We start from the raw sequence: 27,907 nt of genomic DNA, 5'->3' as shown, positions 1-27,907 counted from the left end.
ACATTTTTGCTTACATTTTATTTATTTATTCCTGTGTAAGGGTGCATGTGTATATCTGCATTCACACAGAGGGCAAAAGAAGGCAATGGAAACCTCCTCTCTCACTCTCAGCCTACTCTCTTGAGACAAGATCTCACCCTGAACTTGGGCTTTCTAATTCCTTCCTTAGGCTGTCAGTCAGCAACCCCTGACTGCTGTTCTTTTCCTCACTCCCTCCCTCAGAGACGGGCGTACAGGCCTATGTGTGGCACCCGGCTTGTTATTATGTAATATGATAATGAGGCTTGATCTTCATAATTGGGCCATAAACACTCTCAAGCACTGAACCATCTCTCTAGCCTCAAGTTCTACGATTAGATTCTTCCATTCACAAATGCTTCAATCATTAAAGGTCACTAATTCAAATTCTTAATATACCCAGAATATCTATACACACAACACATATGAGAACAAAGAATGTTTAATGTCAAGTGTGAAGTTCTCACATTTTATTAATTGCCTTGGATGGGGCTGACGTTGACAGTCGCACCTTTGAGTTGACCTAAACAAGTTCCCCCTTGCTCATTTGGGTCATATATGTCTTAATTCTCTTAAAATTCTCCGTGCGATTTGTTAAAGACACCAATTCATTTGTCCCTAGGATTTCAACATTCAGGACCGGATATCGTGGCACCTCATTGCTATTAAACAGTTCTTATCTCTACAGTTCTTATAAAAGCAGAAATTAATTTGGAGGGCTTCGGAGAATCAGGTTAAGAACTGGCAGGAAAATTCGCAGCCTGCTGGGAGCTGGTTTTACGATGTTAGGAAGAGCAAAAGATCTAATGTCTCTGCTTTTGAGATCAACTCTTCAGTTTCACCCTCACAACCTTCTTAAGCCATGAAACATTTCCCACCAGCATTTCAGGAAACCATCTTACTGGGCCTTTGCTAAATGTCAACTGGACAAGTCATTTGCTTAAAGAAAACACACAAAAAACCGCTAATTTTTAATTTTACCATTCTTTCTTTAACTACTAGCTAGAATTTCATGTTTCAAATTTCTCTTTGTTAATCCCATGGCTTCCCTAAGATTAAGTCTGTTTAGAGAGGACAGGAAAAAATATTTGATGGTTTCCTTATATGCAGCTATTTTTCCAACACTGAACTAGTACTTTTAACATAAGACAATTACTGTTATTTTGATGTGCAATTTTTTCCCAATATAAGAAATAAAAGCATTTTGGGTTAGTCCCTTTGCCCCTTCGACACAGCACAAGTGTAACAATATGTCATTATGACAAGTTATTTCAGTCTTCTGTTGTTTATTTCCTATGCCAGACCTCAGTCAGCATTCTCCAAGAATGGTTGGTTAATTTTAAGCAAGCAGAATTACTAACTGCACTCTAAGTGCTTATCACTACACTGTCAGGTAAGTGTAGCTCTCAACCCTCACCAAAGAAAATATTGTTTTGCAACAGGTAGAGACCGTTACAGAAAACCATAGCTGGTCAAAGGACAGAGAACAGCTTACCATCTACAATGGATTCATCACAACACAGTTAGGTCCTCAACGCCTACACCTGGGTTTTGGGAGCATCAGGGAAGAAGAGCCTGACAGCCAAATGACCAGGAAATCTACTGTGAGACTCTGTCTCCTAGAAATGACAGAGAAGCTTGACACCTCAACAATGTGGCTGCCTGAGTGAGTATACCAACAGACATGTTAACACGGAAGGGAGGAGATTCATGTTGCCCAACAATGAGACAAAGGACTACAGGCAACTAAAGGATGCTGAGAGCAGAAGACTAGTTCTCCTCATAGATGAGCTCCCTGGTGGTTGGCCTTGAAATCATGTACATACACAGGTTATACACATATGTGTGTGTGTGTGTGTGTATATGTACATGTATATGTATGTGTATATATATGTATATGTATGTGTGTATATGTATACATATGTGTATATATACATATATGCGTGTGTATATACATATATATGTGGTGTGTGTGTATTTATATGTACATGTATATATATGTATATATATGTATATGTATGTGTATATATGTATACATATGTGTATATATACATATATATGTGTGTATATATATGTACATGTATATGTATGTTATATATGTATATGTATGTGTGTATATATGTATACATATGTGTGTATATATACATATATGTGTCTGTGTGTATATATACATATATATATGCGGTGTGTGTGTGTGCGCACATGCAAGTAACAGTTAAAGAAAAAGAGGCTATGAATTTGAGACGGGGAAGGCATAGTAGGTGCTGGAGGAGGAGAAAAAGAAGAAAATTGTGATTATATCTTGATTATGAAAAATAACCATTTAAAATTTTTGTTCATTCATTTGTTTGTTTTGTTTCTTCAAGGCAGGATCTTGCAACTCTATGTAGACCAGGCGGGCCTCAAAGTCACAGAAATCTGCCTGCCTCTGTCTCCTGAGTGCTGGGATTAGAGGTGCAGACCTGATCTGTTTTAAACTTTCAAAAAAGAATTGATGGTTAGTTTTAATAAGGTTTTGTTTTGTTTTGTTTAGAGTCCTACATTGGAATGGAAGGCACCATAATTCTTAGCAGGTTTAACTGACACAGAAAACAATGTTTCTGCATTAAATCTATCCAATAGTCTCATGACACTGAAATACTCTGTACCCGTGCTGTCCAATATGATCACCTGTGGCAACTGAGCTCTTGAAATATCACTACTGAGGCTGGGAATCTAAATATCTTGTTTTACTTCCTTTTAATTATTTTTAATCTAAATAGCTGCATTTCAGCACTTGTCCTGATATTAGACAGCTCAGCTCTACGCCACAGGAAGGCCATGGAGCTCCTTCGATTTGTTCCCCATGGAGAATTGGGCTCTCTTCTCTCTTCTTTCATTAGTCTAGAACCTAGGCTCAAGATAATGCGCTGGTAACTGACTCTATGTGCAATTATATAAAATCATCAGGGTTGTGATGAAACTTTGAGGTCTAATTCATCAACATCCTTCTGGCTTTACAGGCATTTGCAATTCTAACTCCCCTGGTGGCTTCTGTGGATGTCCATCCTGGCGAAAGCTAAGCGTAGGAAGTCCAGCTCTACTGAGAGTCTAGCTATTCTCACTAGAGGAGTTCCATGCAAAGACAGAAGAGACTTCCACCTCATCCCCCAATGAGTACCCAGCTTCTGAATCAAGTCCACAGGGATTCCCCAAACCAGTCCTTCTGAGTTCCTTGTTATATGATGGGTAAAACAAAATAGTTACTCTGCCTTTTCTATGCTCAGTGTCCTGGTGAGCAGAAATCATAAGAATGATGGTTATTTTTCAATACCGTGATATTAGTAGTACAATTTGATGCACACCACTGACAGAGTAAACCTTGATACATAGCACTGAGATGTAACAAGAGCAATACACTAATAATAAAACATGTGGCATTTAATTTGAGAATAAGCATTAAAAGGAAGCTGAAACCCCCTTGAGGTGTATGGTAAAGGGTGAATGAATTCTTCCCACACCTACCTGGAGATATAAATATACATGAAACATACATTCTTACCTTATATCCCTAAAAATATAAATTCAATAATTCTGAGGTGAGATTTGAGTATAGATTTAAAACAAAATGCCTACATTGGATGATGGTTGAAAGTTATTCATTAATCCTAGTTGGCCCTAATCCTAACAAGTGAACAATTTCATGAGAGAGAGGTTTAAAATGCAGAAAACTTATAGACAAAAATACTCATTGCAACATTATTTATAATGAAAATTATAGTATAAGATCTAAATATTCAGTAACCGGTAAAATATTACGGTGAAAACTTGTTAGAATGTCAAGCAACCAACAAAATAATTTCTGTAAGAGGCAATTATGTAGACAATTATTACTAATAATATTAAATATTTAAAATACATAGGAACTGATGGCAGTTATTAAAAATATATAGAGGAAAGACGCAATTGAAAAAATACAGCAGAATATTAGCACAGCTTATGGCTGTTCTAGTTTTCTTTCTATTGCTATGATGCAGACAGTGTAAAAGCAACTTGAGGAGAAAGGGGTTTATTTTGGTTTACAGGTGAAAGTCCGTCATGAAGGGAAGTCAGGGCAGGAACTCAAAGCAGGAACCTGAGTGCAGGAACTGAAGCAGAAACCACAAAGGAATGGGGTTTAATGGCTTTTCTCCATGGCTCGCTCAGCCATCTTTCTATACAGTCCAGAACCGCATGCCTAGGAGTGACGCCACTCACAGTGGGCTGGGCCCTCACATGTGAATCAGGAATTTAAAAATGTCCCAAGGCTTGTCTTCAGACCAAGCTGATGGAGGTACTTCCTTAGTTGACATTCTCTCTTTCTAGATTGCTCCAGCTTGTGCCAGCCTGCAAAAAAGCTAACCAATACAATGGTTAAGTGGTAAGGATAGTAATTTTTGCTTTTGCTATTTTTTCAATTTACTCTGTATGGTATATGTTGTAATTTTAAGAGGAGGAGGAAGAGAAAGAGGAAACAAAAGAAAACTCTGGCTCCCAGTTACCTAAAGGCCTTCCCTACCTCAGCGTCATCCATCTCCTGGAGAGAGGATGGTTAACACGTTTCATTCTCCCATCCTCTGCCACCCTCTGTGGGGAACTTCCTGACTAGAGAGACACTTCAACTTCTCCCCTGGTTCTCAACCCTCCTTGACATTACATGAAGGATCCAGGCATCCTTATGACAGATGTAGGAACTTCTAAAGGGTAGAACTTGTCTGACCATGTCTCTCTCCCATGAGCCCCAGAGTCCCCATAACAGTTATGACCCACATTGCTAGCAGCCAAAACGGAAGGGTGGAGCTGGAGGTTACCAGGCCTGAAGCTTTCTAAAACTAGCAGAGAGGCCTCTTTCAGAAATGAGAGGAGCATTTTCAATTACAGAAGCCCAGAAGTCCAGGAGAGTCAGAAGACAATAGGAATATTCTTCCCTCCCCGCCCTCCCCACCCTCCCCGCCCTCCCCACCAGCTGCGTGGCTGCTGGTGTCTGGGGTCTCAATTCCCTTGATTCTACCCAGTGTCACGTCACCCACCAGGTCTGTGTGGGCAAGGAAGTGATAATAGACTACAGGGGGGCCTCAGCAAGAAACAGCGGCTATGGAGAACCGGAGGTGTCACGAGTGCAGCTGCCTCCTGCTAGCTGAGGGCACAGGGAACTACGGGCTGCTGAGTTCCTAGCCAAAGACCACACATGCTCCGGGCATCTGCCTGACTTCAGAACAGTCTGATGAAAATTGCTTCTCCTCTTGTATAGACAAGCCTAGAAAGGCCCAAACTCGGGATCCTAAATAGTAAGGTGCATTCCTAAAAAGAAAGTGAAAGCTGTTTTCTGCTCAAGCAGAACACGGTCATCTGGATGTTGGTAGCCCTTCCAAATCCCATGGGTGGAAACTCAGTCACCATGAGGACAAAAGTCCCCTAGAGTGCCTTTAGGAAAGGGGCCTAAGGGACTATGCCACTTTCAACCCTGGGAGGACACAGCTAACCATTTGTGAACCAGACACAAGAGCTGTAGACGCCATAATGTGGGACCCAGCTTCCTACACTATTACATATGAGCTGCCAAGGCTAAATCTTATGATAGCAGTCGAAGAGGCTAGAATAACGTTTGGCCCTTCTACGTTTTATTTTTGACCGCCTATAACTCATCTGTTTTTCGTGATCAAATAAAGAAGGGGCCTATAGGAGAATTCTATCTGTCTGTACACATAAGTCACAGTATCTTCCTTTAGCGTGGGGCCTCTCTAGCATGGGAACCTGGGAAGGACAGCAGCATCTCTAGCCACTGACATTTCTAATGAAGCTGGTGGTGCCGTGGTGGCCACAGATGAAGGACCACTCTCCGAAGACATTGAGGAAGTAGCTTTTCATTCGGTGTCAGTGGAAAAGAGAGAGGGGGCTCGCTGTGCTTGGAATTTAACAGAAAGTTGTTCATTCATGTCTATTTGTGTAACTAACTGTTCAACCTCTGCCAGGCATCAAGGCAAAGTTGTTTTGTAGCCCAGGCTGTGCTCTAGCTTAGTGTGTTGCTAAGGCTAGCCTCAAATTTCAAACCCTCCTGCCTTCCCTCCCAAGTGCTGGGATTACGAGTCTGTGTCACCACCTCAAGAAGCTGCCGTACCATCTTTAACTGTGTGCCAGTTTTTCCAACTAAAATTTAAGCCCATGTAAGGTGTTTTACCACTTTGGGCTTATACCACTAGATCTCTGCAAAGTTCCAAGCACACAGACGAGCGCCCCCAGCTCGTACGAGAATGTCTGAATTAACTCATTCTACTGAATACTTAACCACAGACCCCTTTTCATTCTCTAAATGGAAGGCGGGGCAGAGTCCCCTTGACAACTGATTGACACAGAGCATCTTGTACCTTGAGGCTGGAGTGCCAGGATTCTTCCCAGGCTCAGAATAATTGAAGGAGTAAACTCGATTTCTGAAAATAGAGGGAAAACGATCAAGAAAAGATAAGCCTTTCCTTTCTTTCCTTGTAAACTCCATCCTAAAATCCCAGGGCTGTCTGAGAGAGGAGCGTGAGTCCTCAGAGCTGGGGCTGGCTCACTGGGGAGAAGAAAGCTGAGTGGGAAAGACACAGGGAAGTAGGTTCTACAGGGATAGATCGACACTCAAACCAACCTAAAGAGGCTTTTGAGTCTGTGTGGACAATCTCTGTGCAGTTGTAGAAATGAACACCTTCTCAGTGACTAATCACTACACTCTTAGAAATGAAGGTGAACTGTTTACTTAAGCACATGACCAACTGGGGCTAATACTGAAATAAGAGTCGATCCTGAACAGAAGATTTACTAACTTACACACACCATAGGCTTGTATATTTTACTTACGCTTAAATGTTCTGCGGGTCTTGACCTCGAGTTGCACTTTGAACACTTTAAACAGAAACAGGAGACTACAAGTCTGGCCTCTGGGGAAGGCAGGAGGTTTACTCAGCAAATGATATTGCCAGAATGATTTCTTAAGTACACCAGTGTTGGTCTTTTCAAATAGATGTTACCCGGGGTCATCTTGTGCATCTGGCAGGATGATGCTTTTCTCGAGGAGAGAATCGGGGGCTTCATGGCAGGCCGGAATTTAGCATCAGTTGTGACCTGGCACTGCTCCCTTGAGCTAGCTGTTATTAGAGGCATGTTCTTTGGGGGTGGAGCCTAATGGGAGGCCAATCACGGTAAACAAGCATTTACACCCTAGCATTGTAAATCTCTCCTATCTCTAAGAGGCCTGGCTAGCTTGTTGCTTACCCTGGTGGTATTTTGGAGATGTTATTCCCTTATCTGAATTCTATTTTGTGTGATTTAATACCTCCTAGGCAAGTCTATTAGCAAATCTTTTATAAGATCAACTCTATTACTTTGAGAAGCTTCTATGTCACTGTCCCTGACATCTGTTTGGAATAAAGTTCTACCAAAGATCAAGTCACATCAAGGTACACATGTTGATGGTCAAAGCACCTAGTTTCCTGACTAAATGGCATCACAGTGGCATTTCTGGGTGTGCCAGATACAACTTCTGTATTAATTAGGGTTTTACCGCTGTGAGCAGACACCATGACCAATGAAAGTCTTATAAAGGACAACATTTAATTGGGGCTGGCTTACAGGTTCAGAGGTTCAGTCCATTATCATCATAGGCATGGCAGCATCCAGGAAGAAGTTCTACATCTTCATCTGAAAGCTGCTAGCAGAATACTGCCTTTCAGGCAAGCAAGGATGAGGGTCTTATAGCCCACACCCACAGTGGCACACCTACTCCAACAGGGCTATGCCCACCCCAGTTTCTAGTAGTGTCAATTCCTGGGCCGAGCATATACAAACAATCACAGCTTCTTCCCATGGGCAAGGTTTTGAATCTCATCTGAGGATACAGAAGTATGGTGGCTTTGGAAGCCTGGAAATTCCCATCTTGCACCAAACCCCCGTAAAAACAATGCCCACCTCTTGGTTCAGTTTAGGCAACACATTCTCCCAGGCTTTTTCCTCATCTTCCTGTAGTTCTGCCTCCAAGGAGTTCAAGCACTCACTTCCTTCTATCCCATAACTTACCTCCAGGTACGTCCTGGGACTGGAAAATGCTCAAATGCCTTCCTATGTCACTGGATATGTGACCAATTACTTTTTAATCACTAAATACTGAATCACCACAAACTAAAAGACTTGCAGTATCTCGGTCTCCAGGGATCAGGAGGCCTCTTGCAAGCAGACAGGCTCCCTGTTAGGGGTACCACAAAGCTGAAGTCATCATGGTAGGGTTCGTAGCTGGATCCAGTTCCTTGTCCTGACAGACCAAGGTCACATTTTTCTGGAAGATAATTACATGCTACCACACCCAACTTTTTTAATTATGTGGGTTCCGAGGACTGCATTCAGGTTCCCACACTTACAAGGCAAGTGTTTTACCAATTGAGCTATCTCTCCAACCCCTTCTGCTTAGCTTTGGTGGTTCTAGCATTTTCCATGCACATGCGTACACAGAGCACTCTTCCATGCTTCCTGCTCATGTAAAGGATTTGAGATTCTCCATGTTCTTGCCTGCTGATGGCTGGGTAAGCACTCAAGTGGCTGAAAATGTTGCCAACTTCTACTACAGATAAACCTGTTGGGAACACTTTGGTAGACTTTCAGTATTCATAGGTTTTCATTCTCGAGAATAAACAAATAAAACTGTGTAGTTGGGATGAGGATATGGTTAGCTTCATGATGCCCTATGGGTGTGGGTGCTGCGGCCCCTGGATGGGGTCTGGAGGACAGTGAGAGAGGCTTCCATAACACCCTAGTAGAATGAGTGTCCACATATGATGGCATACTTGGTGACATGAAATAAACAGTCCTAGCAAACTGGTGGAAAATCAGAATGGGCCCAAAACAGGGTGGTGACAGTTTCCCCCATCTTTAAGGAAGTCCTCTCAGGTCCAGGGAGTCTGGCACCTCCCCATAGTAACAGCGGTATGGTTGGCTACTCCAGAGCTCATGCTGATTCCACATTGGTCCAAAGGCTGTACAAAAAATGCTAGGTAATAATACAGTAGATCTGCACTTCGACTGATGTCGCTTCCAACCCCGACCAGCAGGAAAGGAGCGACACCAAAGCAGTCTCAAAGCAGTTTATTCAGGAACCCTTTTGTCTGCAAGCAGCAACGATCTCTCTCCAGCCCCCAAGCGCACTCCCTTACAACCTCCCTCAACTCCGCCTCAACCGTCCAGTCTGCGTAACCTCCGTTCATAGGTCCACATCACATGGCCTGATCTAGCGTCATGGTGCGCCTGCGCAGCTCTCACGATGAGGCGTGGCTTACTTTCAGGTGCTAGCCTTAAGACTCCCTGGGCGCCATCTTGGGATTGCCGCTACACCCACTTCCCACAGACCGACGCTGGTCTCCAGAGTCTGTTTTCTGGACTGTGCCTCCCTCACCCCTGCCTGGATCCTGGCTCCTACATATGTGAATTTCTCCCACAGCACTGTTTGAGACCTAAGAGAGTTCTAAGAGCTTTATGGCCCAGCTGACATTTCTCAAATTTGATCTGTGAGGACATCTCGATATGGTTTTAATTTCCTCATTTCCCCAATAAATAATGAAGTGCTTTCAAATGTTCTTACTAGATACATGTGGGCTTCTCTCATAATGAAATGCACAAATCTTGAAATTACTCTGCCGTGTGCCTTAGCATTTTGTCGTTGGGTGTGAGACTGTTTTCATGTATTCTGCACACTGATCATTTGCTAGATACACTTTCGTTCTGGGTGGGCGTTTCATTCTTGGTAGGTTTTGTTTTGACGCAAGTGCTCACTCAATAACCCAAGCTGACCTCAAACTCGCTGTGTAGTCTAGGCTGACCACATACTCACAGCAATCTTCCTGCCTTAGTATTTCAAGTGTGGAGATTCTATAAGCCACCATATCCACTTCAGGTGGATTTTGCAAGTGTTTTCCCAGTCTCTGCCTTATCAAATTCGTGTCTTCCATTTCCCTGAGAGGTTTGACCTTCTTGCTTTGAATCTCCTGTATGTTTTTAAAATGAAGACTTTTGGATGTTGACAGTACTGTCTTCGAGGATAAAAAAAAAAAATTTTAATCTTGGGAAATTCTTCCTGCTGTAAACAGGCTCTATTTCACTTTGTAATCACTATTCAGATCCCTGCCACTCACATCACATGGCCCACAAATGCCCATAAGTCCAGCTCCCAGGAAATCTGATGATTTGCTGAGCACCCCTCTACCCATGTGTGCGCGCGCTCGCGTGCGCGCGCGCACACACACACACACACACACACACACACACGAGAGAGAGAGAGAGAGAGAGAGAGAGAGAGAGAGAGAGAGAGAGAGAGATTCCACAAAGTTATGACCCTCTTCATCATCCTATATGCCTCCCTCTTAGCCCGGCTAGGCCATTGCTGTCCCAGGCATCTAAGTCACCTCCTTGCCTTCTCTCTCTGCTGTCACATCTACTGCTTCTCACTTTTCCAAGTCTGTCATGTCTATGCATGACTGTGGCATTTCCCTTTGCTCTGTCTCTGGGCAGCAGTTGGTCTTGAGCCTAAGGCCTCTTGACTCTTTGATAAAGGACTCAATAGATAGGTTTCTAAAGCACTTACTGTAACAGTAAGTTCGATCTCTTTCTGCCAAATCCTAGAACTCTAAATCCCAGTCCAAACTGGCTTACCAGTTAATTGCGACTCCCTGCCCGAGTCCTGCTCATAATGCTTCCCCTTTCTGGACTTTTCACACATCATTTCCTTGGCTTGGAAACAGCCCATTTCTACCTTGCTGCTTCCTCTTACTTCAAGATGCAACTGGAGTTACTTCTACCCATCACTTCAGTTTCAGGACCTACTTACAACAGTGACCTTCCAATTGCAACTCTGAGTCTCTTCATCGGTCTTTCCCACTTTGTCCATCTCCCATTGTAAACACCACTGAGAGAGAGTGCACATTCTGCTCTCTAGGACAAGCACATCACATGGTCTATGATTGTAGGGGCGGAACGGAATCCAAGCCCAAGAGAAAGTGTAGAGCTGAGGGGACGTGCCCACACTACTCTCTCCCATCTTAAGTGCGCTCTCCTATTGAAGGACCTCGAGAAAGCTTGCATTGATGGAACCCAGATCCAGTGGTGGCCCAGCAGAACACAAGGCCAACCCAACCCTACCCTACCGGGGACAACTGTGATGCTTGCTGTTTGAGATTTATGGCAGACTGGAGCCAGATTGAACTAGGCCTTTTTCCTAATGGACCCCTAATCTGAGCATTCTGGTTAAGGGGCATTTTAAGAGTTTTAAGCAGCAGCTAATAATGGTTCAGACATAATGTTTTCAATCACTGCGGAATAGGTGCCAGCCTGCCCATCCTTTGTGCTTCCAGATGCTCAATTTATCCCTTCAAAGTGACATAAGGTGTGGGCACTGTTTCGTACTTTGGGCTAAGGATGCTCCCCAAACTTCACATGGGAAATATCACCAGTCAGTGTGATAAGCACCAAGAGATGAGCCTACATTGGGTTATTAACTCATGGATTCCCTATGAGTGGGGGTCAGGACCTTTATCAAAGGGTGTAATCTTCCACTTTTATGGCAATGAACACATCCTCAGACCCATTCTTCCTTCCATATCTGAGGACATGTAACATGGTATCAAGTAGGAGAAAGACATCCTCAACGACAGTGAACCTGCTGGTGCCTTTGATCGTGGACACCCCAACCTCCATGTCTCTGTTTATAAACTTCCCAGTCTTAGGTACTTCGTCATAGCCATGGAGACAGAAGCAGGCTTACATCCCATTGGTTTTTAATAGATCACGCACTAAAAGAGGCATTGAAATATGTTAAGGGAGGAACATCAGGTAGAGTTTCCAACACGCATCTGGGACAATGCCACCAGCAGGGACATTGGAGCACTGGGAAGCAGCTGACAAAAATGAAGCAAGACCACATCATCCTGCCTCTGTGTCCTGGAGCCTTGTGTCCACCTAGCCTGACATCCCTTACTTCAGAAGTTGGCAGGAGAAGTTAGAAAGTGAAGTTCATTTGGCCTGAATATTTGCAACTGATCCTCTTCACAGTCTTCTGAGGAGGGCAGTTGCTTTGGCTTTTAAGTAGCTTTTGCTTCTTTACTTTGCAGAGACCCTGAACCAGGAAAAAAAGAACGGTCGGTGTTCCTATGACCCCTCTGTCCCCAACAAACACTTCTGGGTTTGATAAAGACATAGCACTTGCAAAACATGTGCACACCAGAGCTTCGATATCCTAACCCAAAAGTTCTTAATACCTTCAAACACAGGTGATACCTCAGCGGTGCTGTCTCCCCAAAAGTTGAAGGAGGTACCATAACTTGTTGACCAGGTATTTTGACTGAGGCAAAGGAAAAAAAAAAGAGCTATGCCACACTAAAACACAGTCTTGGTCCCTCTGACTATAACAAAAGCATTTTGGCTACAATCTCCCCAGCTCAGGAGAGCATAAAGAGAAACACCCCCGCCCCTTCTCCCCTGCCCCCAGCCTGAGTCCTATAGGTCTCCTGCTACAATGCTTTCAGCCCATATAACCCAGTGCCTATATGTGAGAATGTAAGAGCCTATAAGCCCAGAAAGTGAACCTGGCCTTTGGGATGTCTACAAATGAGTTCCGGTCAGGTATGCCCCAGGTAGTCAGACTGGTCACAAGAAGACTCCCTAAACGTCAAAGGAATGCTGAGATCCTCCACTCCCACCAGAAGTTTACCAAGTTTCCGCCAGGGGGTTTACCAAGAGTTCTGACAGGAGGTGAGAAGTCTCCCCCAACACATATGGTACTGGCAGCACCTGCTACTACAACAGGCTGCACTCTGGTAGAATGGGTCCCACTCGGGTCGTTTGACTGCAAGAAGGCACAACATTGCCACTTGGCGTTCCCATCTTCTCGGCGATGCCTGCGCCCCCAACAGTAAGAGGTCACCTTCACTCAGCTGACTATGACTGACCATAGGCATGAAAGAAGAATGACTCCAAGGACAGATGGGCTCTTCACAGAGATACGCTGTATATTTCAGCCAGAGTGCTTGCTACAAGACAGCAAGACCGTGGTGTCAATGTCTGTGTTCCCTCAGGAAAGCAGAAAAGTGTTCCAGGCGTAAAACTGACACCTGGGCCATAGACCTTGTGGCTACAAGTTGTCTCGTGGCAGTATGGACACACGGCCGATTACTGTCCCCTGCACTCAGATTTCTGTCAGTAGCTCTGTCAATGGACAAGATGCTAAGCTACGTTGCGTGACGGGCACGCAAGGCTGACTTGAGTTTTGCTGCCAATTGAATGGCCAAGATGTGGCAAAGGAGGAGCTGTCATAGCAGAAGCTCCAAACAGAGGATAAAGAGCCCTACCTGATCATATCATCACCAAAGGAAGTTTAAGGGTGGTGCTTAGGCGGTGGAACAACTGTGCAGGCAAGGTGATAGAAACACAGTTATGAGATGCTGATCCATGAACAGTGTGAAGGGGAGGAGGTAGTGGGAGGAAGGGTCGGGGAGGAGGCATTGTACCCACATCAATTCCATCAAAGTCAAAAAAAGGCATAGACGTGGAGACTGCAACTTTGAGCTGTTGAGAGACAAAAGGTGGTAAGCCAGGAACCAGAGAAGCACTGGGAAAGTAGCTCCTACCACTGCCCATTAATGACCTCAAAACCAGGGCTGAGCTGTGGCTCTTGGCCCAAAGAAAGGTTTTGTTTGTTTGTTTGTTTATTAAAGTAGCATAATATGGGGCTGTGTGCACTGGGGGAAATCTGGATTCAGGAGAAGGGAAGAGAACTCGGGCAGGGAGGGGGAACAGCTTTCACAGCCCCTGAGGACCTGCCGGTCCTCCTCTCTGCCACTGCCGCTTTGGTTGGTTGACCAGGCTGGGCCAGCAGGAGACTGACTGGCCGGCAATAGGCACAGAGGAACTTCTGGCCGTGATTTCAGGAGAGCGGATCTTTTCCCCAAGCAGCAGAGTTACAGCTCTTAGGACAGAAGCTCTCAGATGATGGAATAATTCCTACACACTCTTAATCCTTCTGAACACAATTCTTAAATACAGCTTTTGGACGGTTCAGTGTCAGACAGCAGGTACTTCTATTGATTTGGCCTCAGAGCTTGGGAAGTCCTCACCTACACATTTGGGGGCGTGGTCCTGCTTCTGCGACTGCTCTGTCTTGAGCCTAAGTGACCTGAGGTCACATCCTCATCTGTGGAGGAGAAGCTTGGGGTGTTGCCCTATGTGACTGTGACTGATCTGCCTACAGGGGTCTGTGGGGGCTACAGCTATGTGAGATGGCCCTGATCTCCTAGGAGACTGCCGTCCCTTTGGGTCCCCTGGGGATTAAACCTATCCTGACCAGGAATCAGGATATCTTCACAGCCCACCACCCTACAGCATAAATTCAAGAAGCTGGCAGAGCCTGGGACCTTTTCTGGGGATGTCCACACACAGGGGGTCAGGGTTTATGTGAGGGAGTACACACTGAAGTCTAGAAACACCTGCCCATCCCCCCTTCCTGCTACATTTATTCCCATCTCCTCAATATTAAAGGTTTGCTTCTAACAGGGAGGCAACAACCATGCACTGACCTTATGCAGAAAACACAGCTCCCCCATGCAGTTCAATTCTGGCTTCTCTGGGGCCCCTGAGCTGCAGCCCAGAGATGGCATTGGCCTTGGGCTGCTACAACTATATTCTAATCAGGCTAGTCATGAGCTGAGTTCTCTCCAAGCACAGAAGTGGTATGGGCCCCTGCAATCACCACAGATCTGCCCTGGTCATGTAGGCCTGGTTTCTCTGATGCAAAAAGAAAAAAAGAAAAGAAGAATGAGAAGGACAGGCTATGCAGCACACACAAGTCTCATTCGGGTCACTGCGGCTGACAGCTCGGACTGGCATGGTGAATTCCTGGTGAAACCACAAGGGTCAAGGACAAATGTCACCTATAGCTTATCCTTTCTTTGTGTGCGTGGTACGATGCTTCCATAGGCCCAGCTTCAAGAGAAAGTCTGGAGACAGAAATCAGTGAAACCACTGTCCCAAAGCAGGCTGGGAAAACGGGCCGCGCACATACATACCGACCCCGAATGGACGCCATAACTGCAGAGGCCATGGTGGACTGATGAGTTAAGTCACTGGAAAAAGTCTCTAGAGGATTGGTCAGTATGAAAGGGAGAGGAGAATCCACATACATGGGTGCAGGTGACTCCATTATGCAGGAGGCAGGCTATGAGGAAAGAGCTGGGGTGCTAGAACCATGAGGGGGTCAATAGTAAAAGATATTGTAAGCCATGGCTGAGCAATGGGAATTCATGGGTTTCAAGAATTTCCACTGGAGTTACTGAGTAGGACACCAAAAGCAGATGTAAAATTTAAACCAAGGTCAGCTCAAATTTTAAAAACAAAAACAAAAAAACAAAAACACTTCACTACACTTTTGTTGTGAGGGTCAAGGGTCAGACAAGATTGGGGACAAGTCAGAAAACTCGATGACTGAAAGTACTTCAGTAGCCAACAAATAAAATAGGATCCCAACAGTCCAGTCTACAGCATGAGAGGAGAAAGACCTAGCAGGCTGATTGGCACTGCCGTCTGATATAGCTTTGGTCTGCTAAGACACTAAGCTGTTAGCACTCAGTTATCTCTAAACGCGGGTCCTTGATGAATCCTATAAAGGAAACCAACAGGGTGCGGAGAGATCGCCTCCCTCTGCAACAGTAGCAGTGGCTGTAGCAGCAGCATTGAAGATTCTGCGACGGACGATGAAAACTGAGACTGAGAAAGGCGGGTGAAGAAGGCCTCTTCCCGGTCCCAACATGGAAAAGCATTCCTTCCGGGTCAACTCAATGGCTTCGTTACCCTCTCTGGCAGGAAAGAACTGGATGAGGCTGAGCCAGAGACTCTAGCGGAGCCCTGCTCGCAAAAGTCTCTGTTTGAAAGAAGCACAACAACCGGCCACAAAGCAAGGCATTGGCCAACGAACTCACATGAGGTGACTGGCTTCTTATCCGAGCCAACTTCACTGACTCCTCTTAAAAACTTAAAGTCTTAAAGAATGATCGCAGGAGAAGCGAGTACCACTCTGAGGGTGCTCTGTATAAGTACACGGTGGGATAGACCTTTCTTCCATTCTTTGGTGGGCGTAGCTCCTCCTGGAGTTTCCCAGAATCTTCACCTCAATCTTGTAGTAGCAAGATTATGCGAGGGACCGATGTCATCAGCTTCGAAACATAACTGACTGTCTTAAGTGGTGAACAGGCTGAAGTCTATTTGCCCATCTGGAAAGGATATTTAACTTCTAGATGGTCCCCAGATGGCAAGCACCCGAGGGCGGCTCACTTCCAAGCAGCCCGGGAGGGAAGGACACCCAGAACTGGGCACTGAGCCTGTCTGAGTGAGGTGAAGCCAAGGTGGCAAAAGCAGAAGAAAATGAGGACTCAGCTGAGGTGCCGGGAGCTCTGAGGTGTCAGTGGGCTGCGCACAATGAGAAGCCCAGAGGCCAGTGAAGAGCGGTTAGAACACGCAGCCCTCGAGGTTGATTGTGCATGCTCTGAGCAGGCGCACACCGTTGGAACCTTTGCACAGAACACAAACGGTGATCCTAACACACTCTCAAGGGCCCACTGACTCCATGCAGGTGTGTGGGAGCAAGACAGACCCATTTTGTTAAGTCTCCAGCCCCAGGCACGCACGGGACAATAGCTTGGAAGATCCTTTCCCAAGAACACTGGAAGTCACAACCTGCTCGAAAGGCAGGAACGGTCTGTTTCCTGTGGGAACCAGGACCAACTGAGACAAGACATGCGCTGAGGTGTCTGGGAACACTATCACCAATCTTTTCCTTTCCAGCCCACTCGGGACACCTGGATCGTGATCTTTTAAATCAGTTTGGAGAACCCTACTTTCCAAGCAACCTCTGAGAGAGCTCTCTGAAAAGAATACTTGATGCATTTCTGCAAAAGCCAGACAGTATTCCCAGCCTGTGTGCAAAGCGCCCCCTGTATGTAGAAAATACAGGGGATGTTGTGTTCTGTCTTTGTCCCCACAGGGCTAACTTCAATTTTTTGCTGTTTTCTGGGTAGATTCCTTTAGGGTTTTGTATTCGTTAGCTTTCTCTACTGCTGTGATAAGCACCACGACTAAAAGCAACTTAGGGAGGAGAGGGCTTATTTGTCTTACCCCGAGGTACAGTCGGGGTGAGAAGGGGGACAATCCACCCTGAAAAGAAGTCAGGGAAAGAACTGAAGCGAAGGCCATGGAGGAGTGCAGATTACTGGCTTGCTCCTTAAGGCTTACTCAGGTCTCTTTTTTTTTTTTTTTTCTTTTTTTCGGAGCTGGGGACCGAACCCAGGGACTTGCGCTTGCTAGGCAAGCGCTCTATCACTGAGCTAAATCCCCAACCCCACTCAGGTCTTTTATACAGTCCAAAACCACCAGCCCAGGGGTGGTGCTGGACCTTCCTATCAACCAAGAAAGTACCTGGACAGACGTGCCTACAGAACAATTTTTTTCCCAACTGAGTTCTCTTTCCCCAGGTGACTTGAGCTTGCTCAGGTTGACGAAACCAGCCCTCACAGGACTCCTAGTCTGAAGACAAATGTAGGCTCTCCCAGTCGTGGTTACAAAGAGTCCTGGGTGGCTCACCCCCTCTCCTTTGCCAGGACTGAGCTGTTGACTTGATTACCAGTCTGTAAGGACAGTTGACGATCAGTTTCCACCTAAGAAGAGTCAGCAAATACAGTTAAACAATATGCCACACAGAAGGCACCATTCCAACCCTGGTAAAGAACATGTGTACTCTTTCCTCACCTATAGCCATGACCCATCTTTAAATTTTGATTGCATGTATGTATGAGTATGTGCATGTGCATGTGCATGCTCATGCGTACATGCATGCCACAGTGTGCATCTGGAAGTCAACCTGTGGGAGTTCTCAATTTCCACCATGTGGGTCCCTGGAGTTGAACTCACGTGGCCATGCTTGGCAGCAAGCTCCCTTACCCACAGAGCCATCTCGCTGACCCCTCCACCCTGTTTTACAGTTTACAAAAGCATGAGCCCAAAAAGTTGTTGCCCTACCTTTTAGTTGAGGACAAAGCAGGGACTGGAATGACTGTCTGTTAATGAATGTCGTCCTGAAGCAGTCATCCAACATGGTGAGAGCAAACATGTTTCCCCTAAACCTGCAGATCCACTTGCAATAGCCCCTTTACACTGGGCTTCATTGGTGGCCAAGAACCTTAAGATTACATTGTCAGATTACATCAAAATTTGTACTGCAGCAAAGTCAAGAACTCAATACTGAAAATCCACTATTATAAATAAGGTCAGAAAATGGCTGTGATTGATGGGAAGATTCACTCTTTACCCAGCATTTAAATTCATGTCGTGGACCCATTAGTCCCTCACTTGAGCCACCGAGGCTAACACACTGTCTTTGCAATAGAAAGAGACCAAAACATCTAAGGGTGCACCTTGAGTGAACGTCAAGCATGATCTATGTTAGAATTTTTTTTCCTCTCAAGGACTACACCAACTGTGCATTTTTAAAAACACCACTGTGTTGCTGATAATTAAAAATGGATTTACTTAGCTGGGTAGCTTTCATTAGTTTGCTGGTGCACTAAGGGCTTTCGGGTGACTAGAATCCAACACACACACACACACACACACACACACACACACACACACCCCTGTAGCGCATACAAGCATTAAATCAAAGCTGAGTCCAGCAAAAATCTAATTCTAACGGCCTTAGAGTAAAACTCAAGATGGAATAATTTACCCCACAAACACCTCAGCACACAACGGAAGGAGCAGCCCTCTGGCTCCCACTGCCAGGAGAAAGGAAACCAGAAGGGGGTTTTTCTAAGCAGTCTCTCGTCCATCCCAGCGCTGGGGCTGCTTGTACAAAGACAGTCATCATCTGTAAGAACCATCAATTTTAGCAAGTTTGCAGGAGAGACGAGAGAGACATGGGCAAAGATAAAGAAGAGCAGCTTGGAATTATTGATTTATTATTTTTTTAGATGTACATTAGTGTGCTGTAAGATACCTATTTCAAAACTTTGAAGAAGAAAAAAAAAAAAAAAAAAAACCAGGCTCACCAGAGACAACGCATCCATGCAGAGTACCATGCAGCCCAGCACTCAACCTGTCCTTTGAAAGACTCACTCCCCTGAGCACAAACACCTCTAGGCAGCAGAGTGACAAGAGATACAAAGAGCTAGCTCTCCAACCCTTCGAGACGTAAAAGGATTAAAAAAAAAAAAAAGAAAAGAAAAAATCCTGCAGATACCAAATCTAGGCGAAGACAGTGGTGCTGAGCATGTGTGAGGAAAAAAGAGAAATTGCGGAAATTCTTTAAGGCAGGCCACACACGTTCCCATTAACCAGTGGCAGAGAGTATCCAGAGATACAATTATCAAAGCTGCCTCATTCCTCTGTCCCCTTCCACATTACTAAAGCTTGTCAAATGCCAAATGACGTTTGGGAGGGATGGAAATGCGGTAAAATCAAAATGTCAGAATAGGCTTCGAAAACCTCAGAGTTTGCCCCCCACTGCTGACTCAGCCTCTCAGTCATGAGGTCAAGTCCTTCTTCACACACTAAAGAGATGCCTTAGTGTGAGTAAAGGCGACTGCCACTAAGCCTTACTGCCTGAGTTCAATTCCCCAGAGCCCACCAGACAGAAGGAGAAATCTGACTCCTACAGGTTCTAAACTTCTACACCATGTACCATGGCACACATTTGTGAACATACAAACATACACATGAAACACACACATGCTCAGATGCACACACACACACACACACACACACTCTAAAGGTTAAAAAAAACTTATTAAAAAAAAACTTCAGAGTCCTTAAGCTGGACATTAAGGATAATAGCTAGTGTTAGCAGAGCCCCTCCCTCAACAGCCTGCATGTACCTGAGTGGCCAGGATTACCTAGAGAAGGCTTGGTCATTGTGTGGGCTAGCTCACGCAATGTCAAGAGTCCCTAACTGGAAGGATGTGTGCTAAACTGTGTTCCAAGGATGATTCAAAAGGAGACAAAGATTTCACAGATTCCCCAGCTCACATCCCTTTTCTTCTCAGCCAACCCAGAGACAAGAAGAGAAGCCGGGTCCTCAGCTGGAGGGAAGGTGTTGCAGACCCCAGTGCCTGTCGTGATCCACACCCTAAAACTAAAGGAAAGAGCAATAGCCATTTGCTCTACAACAGCTGAACTTGGATGTAGACTGGGGCAAACGGGAAGATGTTCTGAGTGTTCCCTAACTGGGCTCGGGACTCATCTCTGTGTGCTTTCAAGACAAAGCCGTGTAGCTGACAGTCGGATTAGAATGACGAGGCTGCCCAGTCGTGCCTTGCGTGGCTCATTCTGCTTGGGTAAGGGAACTGAACGAAGATCCACCCTGAGTGTGGGCAAGAGGCATCCAATCAGCCCGGGGCTGTGACTTAGAATCCAAGAACTCCCTCCCCACTCCCTTCTTCCTCCTTCCCTCCTTTCTTCCTCCCTCCCATTTCCTTCCTCCCTCTGATCTCCCTTCCTTTCCCTCCTTCCTTCCTCCCTCTCCCTCCCTCCTTTCCTCCTCCCCCTCCCTCCCTCCCTCCCTCCCTCTCTCCTTCCCAGGCTAGGACACCCTCCTCCTGCACATGGATGTCAGTCTCCAGGCCTTCTGTGTCTTGGCCGCCAAGATTCACAAGAGCGACCCTCCAAGTTCCTCCCAAGGGTCCTAGGCTCCCACGCTCAGACTGAGTCCCACCATCTATTTCCCCAGCTCTGAGGCCTCTGGGCTTGGACAGAATCAGCAGCCTTGGTCCCGCAGTCTTCGTACAACCCCTTGAGAAACTTGACAGCCTCCGTAGTTAAGCAAATCAGAGAATCCCGTCTCTCAGAGAATCCCGACTAAATCACAGTATGAACATTGTCCGTGGGTGCTGGAGAGGCAGCTCAGTGGTTAAAAGTATTCATTTCAGAGGACCCTGGTTTGGTTCTCAGCACCTACAAGAAGGCTCAAAAGCATCTGTAACTCCAATTCCAGCGGATCCGATGCCCACATGTGACCTCTGTGGGCATCAGGCACACATACAGTACACATACGAACAAAACATATGCATAACTCTTTTTTAATTAAACACAGCCTGTGTTTCCATGCTCCATGGCCTCAAAATCTTTTTAAGTTCTTGAATTCTAAGTCACAGGCCTGATGACACTGAGCCCTTCTCAAAGGCTCTAGCGTAGTACAGGAAACAGTTAAAATGCTTGAAGGGCCTCAGTCTGGCATTTCAAAACTGGCATCCACATTGAGCTTTGGTGACAAAGAAGGAAAGAAAATAACCATTAACCCATCATCCCTTCAGTTTCAGGATAAGACTTTATAATGTTTGATCTTGTTTTATTAATATATATATTTACAATATCGGAGATCTATATGATAGCGTGCGTGTGGAGGTCAGAGGACAACTTGTAAGAATCAGTTTCCTCCCATTTTGTACTCATACCATTAGATTTGGTGGCAAGCACCTTTACCCACAGGGCCATTTGTTGGCCCCGTTAATGCTTCCCTTTAATTGATTAATCCCAGCTACATACATTTACGAGACACAAGGTGATGTTTTGACATATGTAAGCAATGAGGAATTATGAAATCAAGCTAATTAACATACACATTATATTGCTTGACATTTCCCATGGGCATCTGAAGCTTACTTTTACTTTGAAACCATAATTATTACTCCCTAAAATCCATCTGCTGTGCCTACAATCTCAAACGCTACCCCCTACTCTCTATGGAGTCCACTGTTTGCTTTGATCAACATTTGTCCTTCCCATCTGTGATGGTTTGCATATGCTTAGCCCAGGGAGTGGCACTGTTAGAAGGTGTGGCCTGGTTGGAGGAAGTGTGTCACTGTGGGGTGGGCTTGGAGACCCTCCTCCTAGCTGCCTGAAGACGCTGAATCTGTTCCTTGCTTCCTTCAGATGAAGATGTAGAACTCCGCTCCTTCTGCACCGTTCTGGCCTGGATACTGCCATGTTCCTACCTTGATGATAATGGACTGAACCTCTGAACCTGTCAGCCAGCCCCAATGAAATGTTGTCCTTTATAAAACTCACATTGGTCATGGTGTTTGTTCACAGCAATAAGACCCTAACTAAGACACCATCCTTCCACACTGCTCTCCCCTATGGGAACCAGCACAGTACTCCCAACTTTTCAGATTCCACAGGTAACAGAGCATCTTACTGAGGGTTTCTATTGCAGCAACAAAACACCATGACCCAAAAAGCAAGTTGAGGAGGAAAAGGTTTGTTCAACTTCTACTTCCACATTGCTGTTCATCACCAAAGAAGTCAGGACAGGAACTTAAGCAGGGCAGGAACTTAAAGGCAGGAGCTGATGCAGAGGTCATAGAGGGGTGCTGCTACTGGCTTGCTCCCCATGACATATTCAGTCTGCCTTCTTATAGAACCCAGAACCACTATCCCAGGGATGGCACCACCTACAATGGGCTGGGCCCTCCCGCATTGATCACTAATTGAGAAAATGCCTTACACTCGATCTCACAGAGGCATTTCCCTCAACTCAGGCTCCCTGCTCTTTGATGATTCTAGCTTGCATTCAGTTGACACAAAACCAAGCCAGAAGACAGAGGCTGTATCATATTTGTCTCTTTATTTGTGGCTCCCTTCACTTAAAGCCAACCAGGATTGTTCATATTGTAAGGTACAGAATTCCTCACCACCCCCTCCTTTCACACTAAACTGTTCTGGTTGTGTGAGAGCAACACCACATTCTCTTGACCCCATTCATTCATCACACACACACATACACACACACACACACACACACACACACACACACACACACTATCCTGGCAGGATTCATCAATCAATGGGTGCACATGCTATCCCAGCAGGTATGAAATGGTAACTAACTCATTGTTGCTTTAATTTGAATCTCCCTAGAGACTAGTGTGTGGGCACACACAATGCACATGTGGGCACATGCACCACAGCACACCATAGATGTCAAAGAATGACTCTGTAGAGTCTGTTTTCTCCTTCCATCTTCATTTGGGTTCCAGGAATGGAACACCGGTCACCGTGTTTGTACAGCAAGCCCCTTTACCCTATGAACCACCTCATCAGCCCCATTTTGCCCTGTACCTGTTGGCCTTCAGCAGGTCTTTCGGAAAAAAAATGTCTATTGAGGTGCTTAACCCATTGGTAACTGGGCTGTTCCCTTTCTTGTTTTTTGTTGTTGTTGTTGTTGTTGTTGTTGTTGTTGTTATTGTTGTTGTTTTGAGCTTATATCTTTTAGACAACACCCACTTGTCAGTGTGCATGTCTGTGAATACTTTCTCCCACTCTGTGGGTTAATCTCCTCACTTGGTGAGTTGCTTCATCTACAATGCAAAGAATTTTAGTCTAATGAAATCCCATTTGTCTGTAGTTGCGTTCATTGCCTGTGCTTTCGGGGTCATACCCATAAAACCTCCCTATTAAGTTTCTTATTAACAATCACAACACTAGTCCTACATATTTAATAAGATGATGAGGACCAAATTTGGTAATTTGCTAAAATGTATCCCTCCCCAAACTCTGGGACTTTTGAAGCTATTCACTTATATGAGTGGGGAGAGGAACACCGTAAAATATATGTCAGTAAGTAACCTTCCCAGTTAATAAAGCACAAAGAAATGCCTCTATATTCCTAGCCAGGAACAAATGCATACCAATTGTATTTTCCAGCTCTTAAATAGGAAATTACATTTTTTTCCAAGAAGAGATGTTACAACTTGATTTTTCATCAAAAGGGAGAACACACTACTTATTATATCCAAAGAGAATGATGGTGTAGCTGGAATGGGGCATACCACACACAGGCTCCTGTATTTGAATATCTGGACAGAGCTAGCTGTCTTGTTGTGGAACCTTTAGGAGGTGGAGCCTCACTGGAAGACACAGGTCCCTGGAGACAAGCCTTGAGGATTGATAAGCCCCCATCCTACTTCCTAGACATGCTGCATTTCTTGACTACAGATGTGTAATGCTGAGAGACCAGCTATCTCACGCCCCTGCTATCATGCTGCGGTAGCTAATCTTGGTTGTCAACTTGACACACCTGGGAAGAGGAAACCCCAGTAGAGTTGCTGCCACCAAACTGGCCTCTGGCCACATCTGTGAGACATTTTATTACTGATTGATGTAGCAGGTGGTGTCATCTCATGACCAGTTGGCCTAGACTATATAAGAAAGGTAGCTAGGCATGAACCTGAAAGAAAACAGGTCACTGGGCAGTATTTCTCCTACCTTAGGGTCCCCGAATGATGAGGTGTAACCTGTAAAATGAAATAAACCCTTTTCTCTGCACCTTGCTTTCAGCCTTAAGCATTAATCACTGCAACAGACAGCAAACCCTCGGTTGCATGTGCCTTTCCTGCCATGATGGGCTACATCACCTCACAGTGTAAAACAAAGTAAGCCCTCCCTTCCTTAAGCTGCTTCTTGGAAGGTATATTTTTATCACAGAAACCAGAAAAGTAACTAATGCAATATACCTGATTGTCAGGAGCCATCTAGGAGAGGCTAAGGCTGGCAGGTAACCTCCCTGGAGGTGGCCCACCATGTTTTCATGGTCTGTGATGGGTGAGCTCATCTCAGGATTGCTTCTTGCAGCTGGTATGCATTACTTGTCATCATTATACTAAATTAATACAATAATCCCTAACCAATAGCCTACCCTATCGGTCAGACTTCCTGCCTATCAACATAAAGATGAACTCTTGTGAATTAATTCTGTTTATATGAATTAATTATTCTATAGAATTCCTGATTTGATTCAAATAATTTCAGGAAGAAAGTTTTAAGGGATGGTCTTAGTTGTTTGCTAGAAAGATATAATAAACTTAGAATCAGGAATAGAATGTGCCCACTCTTCATATAGTAAGTAAAGGCTGCATGATAAGAAATATGATGAGCTTTCATAATCACACTAACAAGAGAAGTAGACTTGGGACAAATTTGTGTTCAGGGAAAAACATTTAGGTCCAAGGATAAAGTCACGGGTGTTCACTATGATAAGGCAAGACCATGTAAAAACTATTGCTTTGAACTTATAATGAGCGTATAGAATGAAACACTGCTTTGAACTCAACATCAACATCCTTCCGTAACACCCTCCCATTTTATGTAACATTTTATCTCTGAGATAATTTCCTAAGAACTTCTGTCTGTCTAAGACAGGATAAAAAGTCCAAAGAAAAAAACTAGGTTGATAGCTTGAGGGACTCTGCCCCATCCATCCATCCAAATGGATATGTCTGTTTTCTTTACATGTACATGTGAAGGTATATGTGTACATGCGTAAGCATGCATGAACACTTGTGAAGTTGATGAGACAGGTGGCTGGGCCCAACCAGAGTGTGTATGCATATGAATATATGTCTAAAAGCCATAAAAAGCTAAACGCAATAAATAAACAAATAGTGATGTGGCCATTTTCTGCTTCATCAGGTGTGTGTGTTTTCTGAATGGGCTACTCTTTTCTTTTCTGGTTTACAAAGTGTTAGCCAGCAATGTCAGTAAGGGGCTCCTGGCTGCCTGGCCATAGAAGGGAGCACTAGCAATAAATCATTTACCTAATTCCCCAACCATTAGCAACAAGTGTCATAGATCCAGGGGCCTGAAGCTTCTGGCCTCAGAGTAACGTAAAGTCAAGGTAGGTATACATTATTATAGAAAATGATTCTCATCTCTCTCAAAACCAAGTCTTGCCCTCTCCAACACTCTTCCCCCTTGGCTGCCTTCAAGAAAGAACCAGATCTCCAGAGCTGGCCTTCAACACCTGATCATGTTGACAATATGGCCATAGAGAAAATGTTTAGTCTAAGAAGGGAAAAATGGTCTTCATGAACATGAAGTGGGAAAAAAAGGAGTATTTTACAAATGGATTTTTGTCAGTTGTTTTAGTGTAAGCCATTTATGTACCCAAATTAAAACCAATGAAATGTAGAAAGAATACATTAAGACAAAATTGGATTTAATCCAGAAATGCACTGTAACTCACCATATTAACAAAATGAAGTGCAAAAAAATCAATAATCAACTCAATAGCATTGCAAGAAACACATCTCATAAAACTCAACCACATTCAGGGTCAAAAAAAAAAAAAAAGAAAAAAGACTTCAACAGACTAGAAATAGAACTTTTTAGCCTAACATGGAATATCTACAGAAAAATAAAACACTGTAAATATTCACTTAGTGGTGAAATATTGAAATCTTTTTTTCTAAGACTTAAAGTGAGGAGACTACTACTCACATTTACATAGTACTAGGGAAGAGGGGGAAGGGGAAGGAAGGAGCTGGCAAGGAGCAAGGGGAAGAAGAGGTGTACTAAAGAGAACTGAAGCTGCTACTATTGCTAGCGAGTGAACTGTGTGGAGAGCATGGGCAGTGGATGTGCACATAGCTGATAGCTAGCAAGTGTTCTGTTGAACACCAGAGGGGAAACAAAAGAAGCAGATTTATTTTGGCTCCTGGTTTTGGGATTCTCTCTTCATCACGGCAGCTAGTGTGTGTGTGTGTGTGTGTGTGTGTGTGTGTGTGTGTGTGTGTGTGTGTGTCAGGGTTTGGGGGGAGCAGAACAGTTCATAGCATAGTGGCCATAAAGCAGGAAGAGCACCTGAGCTCACAGGTTCCCTCTTCCCTCCTATTCTACCAGGGCCCCAGGTTTGCCCACATTTGGGATGGCCTGAGTCCTTCTTGAGTTAATGATGTCAGAAGATGCCTTCACAGACTCACTCAGAGCAATGCTCAGCTAATTTCCTGGGCTTCTTGCAGCCAAGTTGACCAATAAGATGTCACAGCAAGTGAGTTCAAAGAGTTTTCTAGAAAAGGGACTAAAAGAAAGAATTCTATTTATCAAGTAAATGGGAAATAATATTTTAAATAATATTATATTGCTAAGGGTGCATTTAAAAAAGAATGCCTAAGAATACATCTAACAAAAATATGCTTATAATATATACATAGATGTCTGTAAAACATAACTTAGAAGGGGTAATGATGAATGATGTCAATTGTTTCCAAGTGTACAAAAATTCATAGCTCATTCAAAATCTTATAACCTACGGGAGATGGGATTCAATCCACAGAGGGGGATACCATCCATCATGCTGGGACCAAGTGTTCAAATACATGAGTTTGTGAGAGACAGTTTCCATTCAAACTGCAATCATAGACAAGACAGGAAGATTCACAAAGCTAACAATGAAGACAGAGTAGAACTAGACTTCTGAAGTCCTAGCAGCCATCTCACAGTTTCATGAAGATGAATTATGTCAGGAGATAGAAGCTGATTTTCAGTAAAAAATGCTGAATAGATTGAGGATGTAGTGGCTCACACCTTTAATCCCAGCATTCAGGAAGCAGAGGAAGGTGGATTTCTGTGAGTTCGAGGCCAGCCTGGTCTACAAGCAAGTTCCAGGGCAGCCAGGGCTACACAGATAAACCCTGTTTCAAAAAACTAAAAAGAATGAACAACAATAACAATAATAATAATGACGATGATGTTGATGTTGATGATGATGATGAATAGATTAGATTTCTCATGATGAAGTCACACCCTTAGTTAGCCCTATCTCATAAACCACAGATTTACACTTGAAAGTTAAGAGACCCTTGATAACAACACAGAATACTACACACCCTGGAGGTTCAGATAGAGGTCTCAAGTCGTAGACAGACTATAAAAGGCATCCAGAGAGAGAAGGATTGATAACTAAGCTGTATTAAAATAAAGGGAAAAACTAAAATAGAAAAAATTTCACCAAAATACAACATCAATGTTCTGAGATACGAAACAT

General features: G+C 44.4%; 1 long non-coding RNA gene across 1 annotated transcript; it reads right to left on the bottom strand.

Annotated features, from left to right (window-relative positions):
- Positions 1-13,038: 13,038 nt before the first annotated feature.
- Positions 13,039-16,548, bottom strand: LOC134483801 (uncharacterized). The gene is made up of 3 exons (XR_015645200.1): positions 15,111-16,548; positions 14,622-14,829; positions 13,039-13,614 (listed from the first exon to the last, which is right to left on the bottom strand). It is a non-coding gene; the product is annotated as an uncharacterized LOC134483801 (long non-coding RNA).
- Between the last annotated feature and the right edge of the window lie 11,359 nt (positions 16,549-27,907).

The sequence above is a fragment of the Rattus norvegicus genome, chromosome 20 (genome assembly GCF_021556685.1).
Source record: "Rattus norvegicus strain SHRSP/BbbUtx chromosome 20, alternate assembly SHRSP_T2T, whole genome shotgun sequence".
NCBI classification, from domain to species: domain Eukaryota; kingdom Metazoa; phylum Chordata; class Mammalia; order Rodentia; family Muridae; genus Rattus; species Rattus norvegicus.
The sequence above is the reverse complement of the archived record's forward strand: the minus strand, read 5'-3'. Positions and strand labels throughout refer to the sequence as shown.